Source organism: Dromiciops gliroides, chromosome 1, assembly GCF_019393635.1.
Source record: "Dromiciops gliroides isolate mDroGli1 chromosome 1, mDroGli1.pri, whole genome shotgun sequence".
NCBI lineage: Eukaryota > Metazoa > Chordata > Mammalia > Microbiotheria > Microbiotheriidae > Dromiciops > Dromiciops gliroides.
This window is the reverse complement of record NC_057861.1, coordinates 85,648,831-85,661,865: the sequence shown is the minus strand read 5'-3', so window position 1 is coordinate 85,661,865 and position 13,035 is coordinate 85,648,831. Positions and strand designations below refer to the sequence as shown.

At 38.9% G+C, this 13,035-nt stretch overlaps 1 protein-coding gene across 4 annotated transcripts in view; it reads right to left on the bottom strand.

Moving 5' to 3' along the window:
* Positions 1–13,035, bottom strand: part of PTK2 (protein tyrosine kinase 2) — a 428,530-nt gene that overhangs the window by 389,152 nt on the left and 26,343 nt on the right. The window lies entirely within an intron of this gene.

The following is a 13,035-nucleotide window of genomic DNA, read 5'->3' as shown; positions in this document are numbered from 1 at the left end:
TCACAGTGCATCATCAACTGACTACTGGACATTTTGAACTAAATGGCCTAGAGGCAGCTCAAACTTAATATACTGCAAACAGAATTCATCATTTTGCTCTACACACCCACTCCTTTAATGAAATTCCTTATTTCCAGTTACCCAAGGTAGCAATAGAGGCATCCCTGACTGTTCAATTCTCACTTACCTTATATATCTAATCTTATTATTTCTACTCCAACATCTCATCATTCCCTTTCTTTACTCATATAGCCACCATCCTAATTCAGATTACCATCATCTCTTATCTGGAAGAACGGAACAGCCTCCTCATTGGTCTCCCTGCCTCCATTCTCTCCCCTATACAAACTATACTAAAATAAAGCTGTCAAACAGATTTTCCTAAAGCATTGGTCTGACATCACTCCCCTACTCAAAAAATTCCAGTGGCTCCCTATTATGTATAGGGTTAAATACAAACTTCATTGTTTGTCATTTAAAACCTTTCACAACCTGGCTTCAACCTAACCTTGTAGTCTTATTAAACTGATTCCCTCTCCTTTAAACTTTCTATGGTAGAGTCAAAGTGACCTTCTTGTTATTCCTTATATATAACACCCTATCTCCCATCTTTGTGCCTTTCTACTGGCTGCCCTCCATCCCTAAAATGTACCTATCCTTCTTACAGCTGCATTTTAGAATCTTTATTATCTTCAAAGACCAAGCATCACCTATTACTTGAACCTTTCCTATTGCCCTGAGCTGCAAGTACCTTCCTCAAAAAAAAAAAAAATCTTATATTTATTTAGGAGACAGGAACCAAGCCTGTCATTTCACTGATACAGAGAACTGCCAGATGAGAAATAACCCTCTATCCATGAAGGTCTGTTGGCACTGTTATTGAAACTTTTAGTTCTAGTAAGTTACCTAGAGCACTGTTGTCAAACTCAAATAGAAATGGAGACACTAAATCCTACAGTAGCATTTTGGCTTATAAAACCACACATTAATATATTTATCTTCTATTGTATTTTTCTTGATCTTGTTAAATATTTCCCAATTACATATTTATCTGGTTCTCAGGGAATGTTGGCCACCTCTGGCCTAGAACACTGAAAGGCTAAATGACTTGCTCAGAATCACACAATCACTACATAGCAGAGACAGGACTTGAACACAGGCCTTCCTGGATACTAGATCCACTTTCTAACCACTATTCCAGGTATTCTCATTTATATATTTATTTTGTATGTATTTTGTTTATGCTTTTATATTTGGATTCTGTCTCCCCCAAGAGAGCATAAGCTCCTTGACTCAAGACAGTGGCTCTTTTTTATTTAGATCACATTGTTGTTTGGGTTTTTTTGCTTTTGTATCATCACCGTCTGACAAAGCAGGCACATAATACTGTTTGATTCATCATTTTTTCATTTAAAATGCTGTCAAGGGCAAAAAGACTTTCAATATCCTACTGTAGAGAATATTTTTGGTATTACAGAACTTTAAAAAGGTATATTTGATATTATCATCCAGAAGAGATCTTTCTCCTAGCTTTACATAATAGCAAAAATGAAAATTAGAACAGATGATGCTAGCTCTCTATTTTGATTAAAATGGATTTATTTTCTCAGGGTTTTTTTCTGGCCCATCTTTTAATTTTTTGGAAAAATTTCTTGTTTTACAGAACTAAACTGAAATGTATTAATTAATATTCCACTCTTACATTTCAATGACAAAATAGGAAAAAATCAACAACAGTCCCCTAAAAAAACCCAAAACCAAAAAACCACAATCTTGTCAAACTAAATATGAATATCAGGGTTAACAGATGAACAAAGGAATTAAAATGCTGTAATTTAAAAATCACAAGTGAATATGGGTGTGTAGAAACTGAAAATTCAACACTATTTAGAAACTATATGAATTAAGATCATGCCTGGTGGACAAAAGAATCATATGTTTGTCTGCATTGTTCTATCTGCTTCCCAAGCCACCTAACTCTGAGGAAAGCCTGAGCGTGATAAGATGCTGGGCCAACCCAATGCTGGCAATAGATCTAAATCATAACTGGCCTATCAATAGGTCCTTCCACTGGACTGGCAATTCTGATCTGAGTCCTAGACACCTTACTCATTTGGGGGCTTTGATGCCTGATTATGCAGCCAATTAAATAATTTAAAACGATGAGTGCATGAGAGGTACCTCTGGAGAGCTGGACTTAATGAATTGCCATTGTTGCATTGCCAATTGGTATACCCTGGTCAAATCTGAATGTGAATTGGCATAATGTCCTGGAATTGGTGCAGATGGATCCCTTCAATTCAAGGTTGCAACACAGGGATGGAGTGGTGTGGGGAAAATTAACACTGTTGCTACTTATACTGTACCTCTCCTGATAACCTGGAAAGATTACTGGAGAGCTGGATGACTTGGTCCTATATAGATGGTCACACCTTTGGGGGAGACTGGGAGAGAGTTTCCAATATGAATATGCATTATCTTTTTTGTAGGAAGGAAGAAAAGGGGGAAAAAGACCTTGAGGAGTACAGAAAGGTAAAGGTATGGACTGCTGTTTCTGCAGGTCTGGCTCACTTTCCTCACTTTAAATCAAGTGTGGGAAAATCCCTCAGATAGCTCCTTCAAGTCTAATAATATAAAAAGTCAAATTTTAAAAATCATCCTTATTTTGACATAATTATATTTTAATGATTATAATACTCATTATTATGTATGTTGAGGCAGCAAAGGAAATTTTACAATTAAGTCTCTTCACTTTCTAGAAAAGTGTTATGGCTAAAATTGGTAACATAGTCTTTCCATTAACCATTAACATTTCTGCAACCTGGTTCAAAAAGACAAGTTTAAAACTGAATGAAGAGGAAATCAAATACAAAAATCAAGAAAAAAATAAGTTTGAAGCAATTTACTAAGGATAGCAGGGATTTAATCTAAAACCGTTCACCCTGGACTTTTAAAATTATAATAACTCTACATGGTCTAAATATAGGTCAAACTTGACTAAAATTCTATCTCCTTGAAAAACAGAGAGAACAAACCAGATTTAGGGATCAAGAACAGACTATAGTCTGACCAATATAGCATATTATAGTACTCACAAGGAAAGAGATGAAACGGGGCCCCAATTCATTTGTTAAGCATTGTGCTAGGTACTAGTTCTGCTTGACTCCAAAAAGCAAAACTAAGAACAATAGGTAGAAGTTGAAGAGAGGCAATGTAAGGAAACAATTCCTAACAAATGGAACTACCCAGAAGTAAAACTCCTTTCTTAGGAATTTGTGGGTATCCCCTCGTTGGGGGTTTCCAAGCCAAGGGTGGATAATTTGTCAGGTATCTTGTAGAGGGGATTCCTATTCACATAAAGGTTTAATTAGATTCTCAAATCTACCTATTCTGCCCCAAACTCCCTGCTGACCTCCATCTTGCATCTCCAGATGAATTTTTGACGTCCAGTAGACATTTTAAAACTCAGTATGTCCAAAATGGAACTCCTCACTATCTTTCAACTCCCAAATCCAATCCATTGCCAAAGCCTCTGATTCTGCCACTGCCCTAATACAGGCCCTCATGCTTGTACAATTGGAATAGCCTGGGGGTGGACCTGGCTCCCTCAACTCTCTTCCCTCTTGAATCCATCCTTCTTTCAGCCATGAAAGTGAGTTTCCTAAAGTGAAAATCTCATCACGTCACCCTACTCAATAAACTCATCATTCCCTATCACCTCCAGTATCAAATACAAAATGTTCTGTTTGGCATTCAAAGCCCTTAATAACCTAACCTCCTCCTACCTTTCTAATCTTCTTACACCTTATTCCCAAACATGTACTCATCAGCTGTTCCAGCAAGACACTCCATCTCTCAACTCTGGGCATTTTCATTGTTTGTTCCCTGTGCCTGGAACTCTCTCCATCCTCTGCTCCAAGCACTGCTTTCCCTGGCTTCCTTTAAATTCCAACTAAAAATCTCATCTTTTATTGGAAGCCTTCCCCAACTCCTCTTAATTCCATTGACTTCCCCTCTGTTAATTATTTTCTATTTGTGCTGTATATAGTTTACTTTGTATATATTTGCTTGCATGTCGTCTTCCCCATTAGATCGCAAGTTCTTTGAAGACGGGAATTGTCTGTTGCCTCTTTTTGTATGCCCTGCACTTAGCATAGCACCTGGCATATAGTAAGCACTTAATAAATGCTTACTGATCGTTCAACAAATAAAAAAACTTGTGCTTTCACTGCCAATAAACCCAAACTGGCCCAAGATGTTGCTATTAAAAAGAAAGTTTGGGGCATGGGGGCAGGGGGGAATGAAAGAAGTATGCATGAGCCAGGTAGATCTTGTAAGAGTGGCAAGGCAACAGTTTTAGTAAGTGTGTCAGGTTCCTTTATGATTTTCTTTTTCAGTCAGTCAACAGTAAGTCAACAAACATTTATTAAGTGCTTACTATATGTCAATCACTGTGCTAAGCACTAGGAATACAAACAGAAGCAGAGAAAGTCCCTGCTCTCAAGGAGCTTTACATCTTTGTGTAGCTCTATGCCAATATGGAGGCAACTAAGACTTCAAGGTCAAATGAGCATCAAGCTGGAAGATAGTCGCTTTCTTTAGACAATTTTAACTCTAAACTTCCAAAAAAAGAAATTGTGTTGGGATTAATGCAATTACAGCTGAATCCAAAGGGAAAAAAGTGAACCCTGACAAGGTAAAAACTTTAAAAATTAATACAAGAAAACTATAATGCTCAGCACCCCTCCCTCACCAGCCTCAATGCTGTATTGGAAGGGACAAAGATGAGGGCCTGGATCAGGATGAAGGCACTGCTAGAGGAGAGAAGGGAATGTATTCAAGAGATGTAGGGAAGGCAGGGGGAACAAGACTTGGCAAGAGACTGGATATGTGGGTTGTGAGAGAGTGAATAGTAAAGGATAACACCCAGGTTGGAAACCTATGTGGTTAAATTTAACTATTTCAATAACAAATAAGAGCTGCAAGCTACAATATTGTCCTCATTTTACAACTAGGAAAACGAGCTGAGAGAGGTTAAATGACTTGGCCATCTATTAAGTATATTAAATATTATTATATGTATATTACATTAAATGTCAAAACAAGAGCATGAACTCAAGTCCAGTAACTCCAAATCCAGGGATCTCTCTTACTATACCAAGCTGCCTCTCACTGCTGTCTTTTTCTATGTAAAAATAGTAGGGGTAGAAAACAATAGTGTTACCTAGAGAACTAGTTTTTAAAAAAACACAACTTATACAAATTAAACTATAAATTCACTGAAACCATAAACACTATTTACAACTTTAAGTAGTTGATAGCATCATAAAAGTGGGAGGGGGTGCCTCTGTTAGAAGAAAGTTGGATTCATTCCCTGTTTTACATTTAAAGTGCAGCAAACACTATGGAATGCTTCCCTTACATGTTCCTTTATTTCCTACTTCAAAATATAACTAATTACCAATTTGATATGAGTTCATTTTAAATCACATAAAATACAAATAGGTCCTCTATGGTAGTTGGAATAGGCAGGAAGTCTATTTATTTAATCTAATGTACTGTGGCAAAATAAATAGGTTGGGGCAGCTAGGTGGCACAGTGGATAGAGCACCAGCCCTGGTTTCAGGAAGACCCGAGTTCAAATCCGACCTCAGACACTTAACACTCACTAGGTGATTGTGTGACCCTGGGCAAGTCACTTAATCCCAATTGCCTTACCAAAAAAAAACCCAAACAAAAAAACAAACAAACAAAAATAATAAATAGGTCGTTAATGAGTTGCTTAAAAAGAAAAAAATGAACACCAGAATCAAGGACTAGATACAACTAGATACAGGCTCTGAGTTGCAATATAATTCTCATGAGTCTTTGTAATATCTTCAGAACACAGTGGAACAACTTTGGACCTGCATGTGTAATATAAGTATTAGCAAAAGCAGAATGGAGGAGCAATGGTCTATCTTCCTATTCTTTTTTTGTTTGTTTTTTTTGTGGGGCAATGGGGGTTAAGTGACTTGCCCAGGGTCACACAGCTACTAAATGTCAAGTGTCTGAGACTGGATTTGAACTCAGGTACTCAGGAATCCAGGGCCAGTGCTTTATCCACTGCACCACCTAGCCGCCCCCTATCTTCCTATTCTTAACTCCATTTAAAGGATCCACTTTGTATACAATATTAAAGGGATAGGCAATTTGGAAAGGTATATCTTCCCATCTTTCACTTTACTCCCTTCCATGCATTGTAAGCACTTTTGAGTTGCTTGCTGTCTCTTGCACATGACCCTTGATCTCCCAACTCTTATGCTTTTGCACTGGCTCTCTGCCATAAAGGGATGCCATCCATGAGTATTTTTTAAGCACTCACTATATGCCAGGCTGAACTTGCTAGTTTCTTAGAGCCACAAGCGAAAGTTGGGTGAGAGGTAAAGACCAAAGGTATATAAGCAGACTTGAAAAAGGCTAAGCAAGCCCTCACACCAGAGATGTGAACACCCTGAACACGCCACCCACCTTTGGGGTCCACCTGTCACCCAACTGTCACTTGTGGCATGCACAGTGGCCATATCCTGGTAAAACCATCTCAGCAGATGGGCTAAACCATTTTGAGGTTAACCAAAAGGCCTCAAAACTGTCATTGAATTAGGGGGATGTCTACCCCAAGCATGTGAAGACTTCCCGCAGCAGAATGGGTGGGTGAAAACAATTTGTTCCAATGGCTACGAAGAGGCCAAAGCAGGTGGTTGTGAAACACTTAGAGCTAGGCCAGACATCAAAGACACCAAGGTCATCCACTGAATCCCAGGCTTTTGTCCTGCCACTGGACTTTGATGACTCTAGAAAAGAGAGTGAGGCTGATGACTTTGTGCAACTCTGACTCACTTAAATCCAATTCACATGCAAGTCAAGACATTCCCCAACATCCAATAACATCTTGATGTCACTAGTCCTCTGAAAATGAAGAATGGGGGTAGCTAGGTGTTGCAGTGGATAAAGCACCAGCCCTGGATTCAGGAGGACCCGAGTTCAAATCTAGTCTCAGACACTTGACACTTATTAGCTGTGAGACCCTGGGCAAGTCATTTACCCTTCACTGTCCCACACATGCCAAAAAAAAAAAGGAAAATGAAGGATGAACATGTGCCAGGCTCTATGCTAAGCGCTGCAGACAGAAAGACACCTAAAAACCATGTAGACAATCCCTGTACTCAAGGAACTTTTTCTCCCTGATCATAAAGGCAGACATATTCATATAAACTATAAATTGAAAAAAGTAGAATATAACCATTGATGAGAAAGATTAAGTGATTGAGTGGACCGAAAGGGCTTGCTGCAGAAGGTGGCACTTGAGCTATGTCTTAAAGGACACCAGGAAGTCAAGAAGAGTCAAGGAGGCATCCAGGTATGGGAGACAGCCAGTGCAAAATCACAAGAACTGGGAGATCAAAGGTCATTTGTAAGAGACAGCAAGCAGCTCAAAAGTGCTAGATCTTACATTGCATGGAAGGGAGTAAAGTGAAAGAAGATTGGAAAGGTAAGAAGAAGACAGCTAGTAAAGAGCTTTACATGTAAAAAGAGATGACTTTATGTTTGATCCTGGAGGTAACTGGAAGCCAGTGGAGTTTGTTTAGGGGTTAAAGGGGTTGTGATATGGGAAAAATTGAACTTTAAGAAAATCACTTTAGCCTCAGAGTAGAGAATGGATTTAAGTGGGAAAGTGATTGGAACCAGCAGGGAGACCAATTAAAAAGCTATTATTAAAAGCCAAGAATGAAAGCATAATCAGTTTCTAAATTATTCTTCTTGAATTCTGTATTTTTAATATTCTGCCAATTTATCTATATTTTTAAAATGTTTATCATGCTTTGCTGTCATTAGCAGAAGAATAAGATCAATGGACTATAATCTGACTGTCCAGAAATTGTGAGGGAAGATGCGCTTTACATCTTTTCATGCTACCTGATTAAACCTAATTTTTTTTTAATGACTATTCAGTACATAACAGAGTTACACGAAAAGCTACAGCAATTGAGAAGTCATCTATGCTGATCAGTCAAGAAATGAGCCTTAGGGAAACTGGCTTCCCTAAATAAGTTCAATTTACCAGGCACAAAATGGGTTTCCACAAAGCAAGTCATTAAAACCTAATATCAATTACTCTTTTTTTTTTCAGGGAGGGGTGACCTTGGAGGAAAGGCAGAACTTACTAAACTGGGAGATGAAGGAATGCCACAACTTTTCATTTATTCAATTTGCATTTATTACTTCAGAAAATAACCTGACATTTATTATAACATATCCTTGTGGACAAAATGGAGCAATACAGACTAGATGATAATGCAGTTAGGGTACAATCAGTCAACTAGTTCTGACCCACCCCTAACCACTAAGTCAGTAGATATGTATTTATTAAGTTCTTACAATGTGCCAAGAACTGTGCTAAGGCCTGGTGATACAAAGAAGACAAAAAACAGGGTCCGCCCCCCGCCAAAGGAGCTCACATTCTATGAGGGAAGACAATATGTAAATAATCAGGTATATACAAGGTATATGTGAAGTAGGACAGCAATCTCAAAGTGAAAGAGAAGTAATGGGTGGAGAACAGAAGCCTGGAGGAAGATCATAGCAGTTCCATCCTAAGTACTGTTTAACATTTTAGCCAGACTTAGATGAAAACAATGTTTGTACTTCCAAACTCACAGGGTTGTTGAGACTCAGACAAGTAAGGGGAAAGACTGTAAACCTCAGAGCACTAAGTAAATATGCTTCCATTTTAGTTATGCTTCTCAAACTTAACAATAATCAAGTCAGAAAAGCTAGCTAATATATTAGATGACAAATTTAGAATCCGAAAAGATCTCACTTTAAGAACAGGTGGGCTACAGCTAACAGGCTTGTTTGTTTGTTTGTTTTAGCTTTTACAAAGGGATATTTGCTTCAAAGATACAGCAAGAATACAGGTACAATCGGGGGCAGCTAGATGGCGCAATGGTAAAGCACCGGCCCTGGATTCAGGAGTACCTGAGTTCAAATCTGGCCTCAGACACTTGACACTTACTAGCTGTGTGACCCTGGGCAAGTCACTTAACCCTCATTGCCCTGCAAAAAAAAAAAAAAAAGAATACAGGTACAATCACTTCCCCCAGCACCTCTGGCCATAATTCCCCATGACACCTCAATTTCTAGAGATGGAGGGAGGGGAGAAGTTCTACCATAGCATTGGTTACACCAAGTTTTAGTTCAAAAAGTGCAATGCCAGCTTTTGCTGGGCTGTTCAGAACTGAATTCTTCAGAGCATCTGCTGAGCTGGCTACAACACCTACCCTGCATTCCTAGACTCCCAGATCGCCATGACTCTGAAGCCAAATCAGACTCCATTCCTTGCACCTGGATCAGAAAAGAAAAAAAAAAAAGGCAAAAAATCCAGGGCCTTTCTCGGGGCCATGTGATCAAAGGCCAAGAAGAGGTAGCCCTTGGACCCTCCCCTTTACAATGATCGAAGGAGTCCTTGACCCTCAGAAACTAAAGCAGTAAAAGCCCCAAACTAAAAGTTTAAAAAGGATAAATATAAAGTCCTGCACTGGGGTTCAAAAAAAATCAAATGTTAAATAAGTATAAGGTTGGGAGAGGTAAGGGGAAGAAAGAAGCTTGAAAGCAGTTCCTGTGGGGGAAAAAGCCTTTGAAGTTCTAGCAGACTTTACCTGTTAAAGATCAAAATGAATAAGCAATGTGACACTCAATGTGGATGACCCCTGGCAAGCTACCCATACCTACAACAAATCTTAGATTGCCCAAGCTTGCCAGAGAAGGCCCATCTAATATTTGTAATATTAATAATTTCTAATATTGATAATAATATATTTTAATAACTGTGGCACCTAGCTGCCCCCAGGCCCATCTAATATTAATGCTGAAAACATTCCTGAATTTACCCCAGCATCACTAGGTCCCAAGCCCCTGGCTCTCCCTCTGTTGCCCCTCTTCTTTGACCCATTAGCAGACCAGCTTGTCTTTCAACCATAAGATCCCTTGTGGACATGTTTACTCCTGTCCTTCTACAAAGTTCCTCACCAGTTAGCCTGCTCCCAGCTACTATAAACCTTTCCATTTCTTTCTGTGTGACAGTTGCTTGATTACTGCCACATAGCAATGCCGACAGAACATTTGTCATTTAAAAGGCGGGTACTGGTCTTCTTGGGAAGATGCCTGTCTCCCCCAAGTGTTCTACATTCATATGCATGAGCTGTTTCATCTGATCACCTTTTATTACCCTATGTTTCCATCTGCCTAAAGACTTCTAACCCCATTCTTTATCTTCTCCATAGCCTCCAGAGCCTCAATTCTTGCCCAAGCCAAGGCAGTTGATGGCATAGTGGATAGACAAGAGTGCTGGACCTGGAGTCAGAAAGATGAATTCAAATTTGGCCTCAGACACTTATGAGCTGTGTGAACCTGAGCAAGTCATTTAACTTCTGCCTACCTCATTTTCCTCAACTGTAAAATGGGGATAATAATGGCACCTCCCTGGAAGGTTTGTTGTGATGCTCAAATTAGACCTTTTCAAAGCACTTATCACTAGGTGGTGCAGTGGATAGAGTATTGGGCTTGGAATCAGGAAGATTCATCCTTATGAGGTCAAATCTGTCCTCAGACACTTACTGTGTGACCCTGGACATATCATTTAATCCCGTTTGCCTCAGTTTCCTCATCTGTAAAATGAACTAGAGAAGGAAATGGCAAACCACTCTAGTATCTTTGCCAAAGAAAGTCTCAAATGGAGTCAGAGTCAGACACAACTGAAATGACTCAACAATAACAAAAAACACTTATCACAGTGCATGATATATAGTAAGTGCTTAATAAATGCTTTTCTCTCCCTGTATAGGCCACACTCTCCTCCCTTCCTTATCCCAAACCCTTGGGTAACTCAGTTCAACTTTACTCCATCCTCTACATTTGTCCCTTCATCCTATCATCTTATCAAGCCCCAAACTTGGATTACTCCCACCACCTGTGTCCTTCGTTCCTATTCCCATGCTGCTGAAATGAACTAGAGAAAATCATGAAACCATGCTGACTACAAATTCATGCTATTTAACCTCAAACAGAGCTTCACTATAGCAAGGCATCATTTAATGCCTTCCTAATATAATCACTATCCCACTCATCAAAACATTCCAAACCTCTTCATAGTTCATGCCTCCCATGGCACATTCTTCTTTCACCATCTCAGATGAGAACCGTCTCATATTTCATTGAAAAATAAGAGAGGTGTGAAATAAGCAGAACCAGGAAAACATCTTACACAGTAACAGCAACATTGTGTAATGATCAGCTGTGATAGACTTTGCTTTTCTCAGCATTACAATGATCTGAGACATTTCCAAAAGACTCATGATGGGAAATGCTCTCCAAATCCAGAAAAAGAACTGTGGAATCTGAATGCAGATTGAACCATTCTATTTTTACTTTTTCTTTTTTTTTTCTTTCTTGAGGTTTTCCCCTTTTGTTCTGATTCTTCTTTTACAACATGGCTAATGTGGAAATATGTATAATGTGATTGTACATATATAACCTATATCAGATTGCTTGCTGTCTTGGGAAGGGGGTAGGGGAAAGGACAGAGAGAAAAATTTGAAACTCAAAATCTTATAGAAACGAATATTGAAAACTATCTTTACATATAACTGGAAAAAATAAAATGCTATTAAAGAAAAATAAGAGCTGCCACTCACCAAGAGCTCCTTCTCTCTACCTCCTAATCTCACCCCACTCAGACGTAGTGCCCCATTTTATCTTCTTTTACCCATCTCACATGAAGAGATAGGCCTTCTCCTTGCCAAGGCAAACCCCTATACATGCACAAGTGATTCCATTTTATCCCATCCTCTTCAGGAGATCTGTCCCTTTATCATCTTCACTTTTCCACTAATTTACAATCTCTCTTTGTCTACTGGCTGGTTCCCTGATGTCTATGAACACATTCAGGTATCCTCCATCTTTAAAAAAAACAAACAACAACAACAACAACAACAAAAATCAAACCACAAACTGATCGATGATCTTTACTAGCTATCATTCTAGAACATTTCTCCCTTCTGGAGCTAAAACTTGAGAAAGCCATGTACAATGTACAATCTGTGCTTCTACTTCCTCTTCTTTTAATCTCTTCTAAAACTTCTGCAATCTGACTTCTAACCTCATCATTCAAATGAAACCACTCTCTCCAAAGTTGCCAATGATTTTCTAATTGCATAACAGATTTTTCTTAATCCACATTCTCTACTTCTCTGCATCCTGACTCTGTGGATCAACTTTTTTCTAAGGGACCTGTTGTCTTTGCAACATCTCTTACATTTGTTCCCTTCTCTCCAGTGACAGCCAGCGCCCTAGTGCAAGCCCTATTCATCTCACACTGGGACTACTGAAATAGCCTATATAAGCTGGTCTCCCTACATGAAATCTTTCTCCATCACAGTCCATCCTACAATCATCTTCAAAAGTGACCTTCCTAAAATGCAGTTATGCCCCTGTCAAATCCTACTCCCTAATAGACTCCAGTGTCTCCCTATTAGTTCTGGAATCAAATATAAAATCCTCTATTTGTCTTTTAAAGCCCTTCTCAACCTGGTGCCTTCTTGCCTTTCCAGTCTCTTTACACTTTACTGCTATCCACATGCTCTATGATCCTGCAAAATTGGTCTCTGAAACTGGCCTTACTGCTATTTCTAGAACACAATGCTCATGTTGATAACCTTGAGATTAAAAAGCAGTTATAAAAATACATTTACCTCAATAACCCAAAATCAAAACTGAACACTATGTAATTATAATGACCAAGTTATGGCCCTAAAGAAGAGTTATGAGAATAAGCTACCTCCCTTCTTTGCCGTGATGTAAGGCTATGGGTATAAAACACTGCAAAAACTGTCAGAACTGCTTTACATGTTGATTAGTTCACTCTTCTTTATTCTTTTTTATAAGAAAACCTTTCTGGTTTGAGATAATTCCTTCCCCACCTCTACCATTCATTACAAC